The sequence below is a fragment of the Bidens hawaiensis genome, unplaced genomic scaffold (genome assembly GCF_021521415.1).
Source record: "Bidens hawaiensis isolate Kalapana, Puna unplaced genomic scaffold, B.hawaiensis_p1.1 tig00037271_1, whole genome shotgun sequence".
NCBI classification, from domain to species: Eukaryota; Viridiplantae; Streptophyta; class Magnoliopsida; order Asterales; family Asteraceae; genus Bidens; species Bidens hawaiensis.
This window is the reverse complement of record NW_027496508.1, coordinates 154,102-160,614: the sequence shown is the minus strand read 5'-3', so window position 1 is coordinate 160,614 and position 6,513 is coordinate 154,102. Positions and strand designations below refer to the sequence as shown.

The 6,513-nt window shown below is 36.1% G+C and overlaps 1 pseudogene; it reads left to right on the top strand.

Moving 5' to 3' along the window:
* Positions 1 to 337: 337 nt before the first annotated feature.
* Positions 338 to 1,626, top strand: LOC143589202 (delta(12) fatty acid desaturase DES8.11 pseudogene; annotated as a pseudogene).
* The last annotated feature ends 4,887 nt before the right edge of the window (positions 1,627 to 6,513 follow it).

The following is a 6,513-nucleotide window of genomic DNA, read 5'->3' as shown; positions in this document are numbered from 1 at the left end:
CGCGAGCGCGCCATGTTAGTCAGCGCGTGCATTTTGTTATGTGCGCCCTGTGCGAGCGCTGCATTTTTTATATTTTGAGTTATAATTTTTTTATATTAATTTTTTGAAATTTTTTAAGAGTTTTTATGTGGCCACAAATTATTCCTCACTCTTCTCATTTTTATCTTCCTATTTTAACCTTTCTCATAAAATAATACCGAATTTCATGGAAAATGAGGCAATTATTTGATCATAAATATAAAGCGTGGAGAACTTAAGACCCATCACCTACAACAGATATGAGATAACTCACACTTCACTTGTTTTTGAGGTCTCTCCTTGAGTTCTATCTATAACTTGGTAATTGAACTTTCGTACATTATACTCCATATATTATTATAACTTGGTGTATGCTTGCAGGTTATGGGCACATGTGGTCGGATGTCAGATCCCTCGGAGGGCAAAAACATTCTAGAACGTGTCCCGGTCGATCCACCGTTCTCTTTTGAGCGATCTAAAGAAAGCGATCCCAGCCCACTGCTTCGAGCGATCACTCCTCCTTCGTCTTACTATGTTGTTCACGATGTCATTGTGCCTATGTCTTCTACTATCTAGCCAACACATACATCCCTATTATTCCCACTCCTTTGAATTACTTAGCATGGCCAGTCTACTGGTTTTGCCAAGCCAGCATCCTTACCGGTCTATGGGTCATTGGTCACGAATGCGGTCACCACGCCTTTAGCGACTACCAGTGGATTGACGACACTGTCGGGTTCTTCCTCCACTCTGCTCTCCTCACCCCTTATTTCTCTTGGAATTACAGTCATCGAAGCCACCATGCCAACACGAATTCACTCGATAACGATGAAGTTTACATTCCTAAACGCAAGTCCAAAGTTATGATTTACGCCAAGCTTCTTAACAACCCACCTGGTCGAGTGTTCACTTTGGTTTTTAGGTTGACTCTGGTATCTCCTTTATACTTCTTAGCAAATGTTTCTGGCAAGAAATACGGTAGGTTCGCAAACCACTTTCATCCGTTCAGTCCAATTTTCACAAAGAGCTGAGCGGTTCAGGTTCTTATATCCGATCTCGGTCTACTCGCGTTGTTTTACGCAATCAAGCTTCTTGTAGAAGCAAAAGGAGCTGCTTGGGTAATATGCATGTACGGATTTCCCGTGCTAGGTGTGCATATGTTTTTCGTTTTGATCACGTATTTGCACCACACCCATCTCTCCTTACCGCATTACGATTCAACTGAATGGAACTGGATCAATGGGGCTTTATCCACAATCGATAGGGACTTCGGGTTCCTGAACCGGGTTTTCCATAAGATTACCAACACTCACGTCTTGCATCATTTGTTCTCATGCATTCCACATTATCGTGCCGAGGAGGCACGTGATGCAATCAAGCCCATCTTGGGTGAGTTTTATAAGATCGATAGAACCCCGGTTTTAAAGGCATTGTGGAGAGAGGCCAAGGAGTGCATGTATATTGAGCCAGATGAAGATAGCGAACACACGGGTGTTTATTGGTATCATAAACTGTAACCAGTGAACATGTATATGCAACTTTGTATGTCGTATAATAAATTGTTGTGAAATAAATGTTTACGGGTTGTGCATGCAGGGGCAACCTTACATATTATGTGAATTTCTTTTATGTAATCTATCCGTGCATTCCTATAATTATTTCTATAAATCTTTGTGTGTAACTTTTTATGAGACAAGTTGCACGTATGTAGCTTGCGAGTTACGTCATATAGATACAGGTTACATATTTGTAACGATTCCGGCAAATCCAGGTATACCCTAGCCGGTATATACTATTTACGTGTCATTTAGTATTGATTATATGAGTTATAGTACGTGTATACGAGTATATATGATTCATAGAACGAATCATACTCGATTATATAGTGAATCGTATTGGAATTACAATTAACCAATGAACGATTATTGAAACCCGAACGAATCGGGAATTACATTATAGACGAAGTATATAATGTTTAGTGATGTTTACGAAGTATTAATGCTTCGGGATAAGTGAATTATAGCACAGAAAAAGGATTTCGATTTATTAGTACGTCGGTACGATAAACGAAACCTTTAACATCAAACCAAGCAAGAGACGATCAATCAAGCCGAAAAAGATGCACAATTACCGACAATACAATGTTTTAAGTCATTTAATGTCATGGGTTAAGTTTTTAAAGTTTTTAAATCAGTTTTATGTAAATTTTATTTTAACCCGAAAAACGACCATTTTATGCTCGTTTTAAGCCGAATTACGAGTTTAAACGAGAAACGAACTGAGCCAGATTATCCAAAACATTATCCGGATTACGGAAATCCGAATGTGTGGCTAATATTGAAGTTGTGGGGCCCACCCCCCACCTTTACTTGGACCGATCGGCCCTATGGTTGATAATATCATTCCATTTCTTTTTTTTTTTACAACAAAAACTCTCTCAAATCTCTCAACTCTTTCAAGTGTTCATCCAAACTCATCAATTTTAACCAAGAACACAAGGTATAATGCATGATCTTTGGTGTTGATTTCTTTATTTTGAGTTGTTTTGCAAGAACAAGAGGTTCCAAGTGAAATATGGGTGAAAACCCGAGATGGAACCGATCCTTGCTAGATCAAGTGATGTATACAAGTTATACACGGGATCTTGATCCAAGAAACGAGTTAAAAGTGTCAATAACGAATTTTTACGGTTAGAATCTTTGAAAATGAATTTCCAAGTGAAAGACGGGTGAAAACCCGAGATGAAACCGACTCTTGCATGATCAAGAGATGTATACAAGTATACAAGGGATCTTGGTCCGAGAAATGAGTAAAAAGAGTCGAGAACGGATTTTTACGGTTAAAACCTTTGTTTTTATATCAAAACCGACACTATGAAAAGAAATGGTTTGAGTGTTGGTGTAACTTGCTTGGTATAGTGTTATTGTGCTTGTAAGTGTTGTATCTAGTGGCTAGCAAAGGCTAGAAACCAAGATCTTTGCGATCTAACGCTAGAAAACACAAGATAGTTCGGTTTTCGCGTGGTTTATGATTTTGAACAGATTGTAGCGTGCTTAGATTCGGGTCATGAAATTTCACAAAGATGATCTACACATGAAAATATGAGATCTGTGAATTTTTGGTAATTTTTGGATAAAAGATGAATATTTGGTGAATTTAATGCTCGGTTTTGGCCAAAAATGATGACAAATAGCTAAACTTGATGAAAAATTCTGAAAAATTTAGGATAAGCTTTTCATAATATATAAAAGACACACACAAAATTTGAGCTCAGATGGAAAAGTCTAAGGGGGCTTTTCGGTAAAACGAGTTCTAGGGCTTTCTAGCTCGGTTTTTGTGAAAATGGCTTGAAAAATGAGTTTTGGGTTCTGGAAAAATTCCAGGGAGTTATGAGGATGGCAGGGATCATCCAGAAATATTTGGGATTTTTCTAAAGTCTTTTGGTATTTTTGACATATTTAGTGTTTTAATAATGTTTAAAAATAGATAAATAAATGTTAATATAAAAAAATAAATCTGGAAAATTTTTATAGAACTTCTTACTGTCAAAATAAGTTTTGTGCAAAATTTCAAGACCCGAGACTAAACGGGTAATTATTTGTGCTAAAAAGAACATAAAAAACAAATTTTTAAAGCTTAAAACGTGTAAACCGGCAAAACTCGCATAAGCGAGCTGACTGGTATATAAAAACCTAAAAATTGACCATTTTCATAATACTAAGTAAATTAAATAAAAGTAAATCATCCGAAAATAATTCGGATGATTTGGGTAATTTTACCCGATTTTACTGTTTCCGGCGCCTAAATGACGGAAACGGGCCCCGCGGCCAAACGGGGTGTCCAAACCGAGCTCTAATTTCATCACTTTAACTAAAGTAACAGTCAAACACCATTTTTGGGTTAAGTGTGAATAAACTCATTTTTGAAACTAAAAACGGATGACCGTGCTAGGCACGCAAATCAAGGAAAACATAAAAATGATAATTTTAACCGTCTGACTCTAAGTAATGGCACAATCTGAGTCCTTAGGAGTGTCACGGGGTTAACATTGTCCCCGGATCGAGTACAGTACTGGGTTAACAATGTCCCCAGATGTACCGATTAACACGGATTTAATTTATGGGAATTATATAGTAACGATTAGATATTATATTACAGATCCAGGCTTATAGCAGTTCATTGTATCACGTCCCGACTCACAGAAAGGTGAGTTTTCACGAGCCCCTTTTACTGAACTGTTTTAAATATTTTCCCGGGGCGGAAAGCATGTATTTATTAAAGTATTTAAGTACATACTGATCGTATGGAAACACTTGTATATTTAAATATATATATATGGTTTGATGCATAGAATATATAAATTGTTTATCGTGTGGGATTGTTCTGGGGTAACATAGTTCCCAGAGGTTATTATTATTGTTCTGGGGTAACATAGTTCCCAGAGGTTATTATTATTGTTCTGGGGTAACATAGTTCCCAGAGGTTATTATTATTGTTCTGGGGTAACATAGTTCCCAGAGGTTATTATTGTTCTGGGGTAACATAGTTCCCAGAGGTGATTATTGTTCTGGGGTAACATAGTTCCCAGAGGTTATTATTGTTCTGGGGTAACATAGTTCCCAGCGGTTATTATTGTTCTGGGGTAACTTAGTTCCCAGAGGTTATAAATGTTCTGGGGAAACATAGTTCCCCGCATAATTACATTGTTTAATAAATGATTATTAAAATGATCTGTCAGTGTTTATTTAAATTAGTGAAACTCACCAACTATTCATAGTTGACCCGTTTTCTTTACATGTTTTCTAGGTATGCCCAAGTTGGAATGATTGATATGTGCTTAATGATCTGTGCTACTTGTTGGAAGCTTGCTGATCTATATTTTGTAATGAATATATTAATGTCTTATCGGTAAAACTCGTGTGTAACACCTAGACAGTAACGAATTAGCAACAATGTAATATGATATAAATTAATGTAGTGGTATTTTCTTTATAAGCAATGCTGTTGATATCAGATGTGTCTGTTGCATCCCGTGTACGTTTCCGCTGCGGTTACGGGGTGTTACAATATTTGTAGCGCAACCTCGTTCTGCAATTCAGCATTCCTCGTCTAGAGACATTTTTTCAGCCGTTTTTATTCAATTCAATCTTGTTACATATTTTTGTTGAAGTAAACCGATTGAATTCGTACTTTTTTTTAACAAGGACACTGAAGCTTGATGCAAATAAGTGCCACTTCATTTTCTAAACTTTTCTCAAAAAACCTTATTTTTTTCACAACACCAAACCACCACAAACTCATTAAAATATATTAAAATTATATGTATAATATATATGTATACATGTGATGTGAGATAGTGAGTGAAGAGATCCACCCTCACCGTCCGCTCAAGTGTTTGTAGAGACAGACCCGTACCAGCCGGACTTGGCTCACAACGCTATTGCCCGCCTCCCACGTTGTCCGTGTGCGTCTATTGGAAATCAGGCCCAAGAACACGAAAACAAAACTTTGATCTCAACCAAGATCGAATCTTTCTACTTTATTATAATTCTTGACACTTTTAAATACATAAAATCTAGCCCTCTATTTATACTATATTAACAACTTGCAAAACAAGACAACACTTATTCTAGAAAACTAAATAATGCATATTATTCTTACTAATATACTTTCCTTTAGCCCCATCAACTTTCTCGATAAATTGTTTCAAGTTTAACTTTTAATATTCTCCTTAATCCTACAACCAACTCGTTCTCTTCCTTTTATCTTGCTTGCTTGCTCTTATCATTCTATCTTTCCCTGTTGCTTAGATTTCGTTCTTTCTTGTTAAGATGCTTCTTTCTTTCTCTTACTAAATTCTTGCTAAACTTTCTAGCTCTTGCTATAATCCAAACTTGGTTTTCTTTCTCTTGCTTCTGATTAGAGGATCATATTATTTTCTCCGAACTTGCTCTGGCCAACTTGCTGATCAGTTTTTCTTGCTAAACATTATGTTGTCCAACTTGCTAATCAGTTTTCGGCCTACTTGCTAACTAGTTTTTCTTGCTCCTGACCGCTTGCTAATTAGGTTTCTTGCTGTAGGCCTACTTGTTGATCTAACTGACCTACTTGCTAATCAGATTTTCTTGCTACTTGCTTCCAAAGCATGGATTCTAAACGAATCCACTATCTTCTAGCAATTACCCTACTACCTATAACATTCGTTACTTTTCAAACCCTACCCATTTCAAATTTTCGGTTTGTTATATATATATATATATATATGGTAAGGATCCTAAGAGAACCATTGGTAAATTGAGAACTTTGAGAACCATTTTGGACCACTAAAAAAACCTCTAAAAAATATTTAAAAAATTATAAAACAAAAAAAAAACAAAAATTTTAAAAAAGTAAAAAAACCAAAATTCTTATATTTCATTCTGGTTTCATTAAAAAAACCGAAAATTTTTTTTTCTTTTTAATTCGTATTATACCTATATACATATGTATACTTTT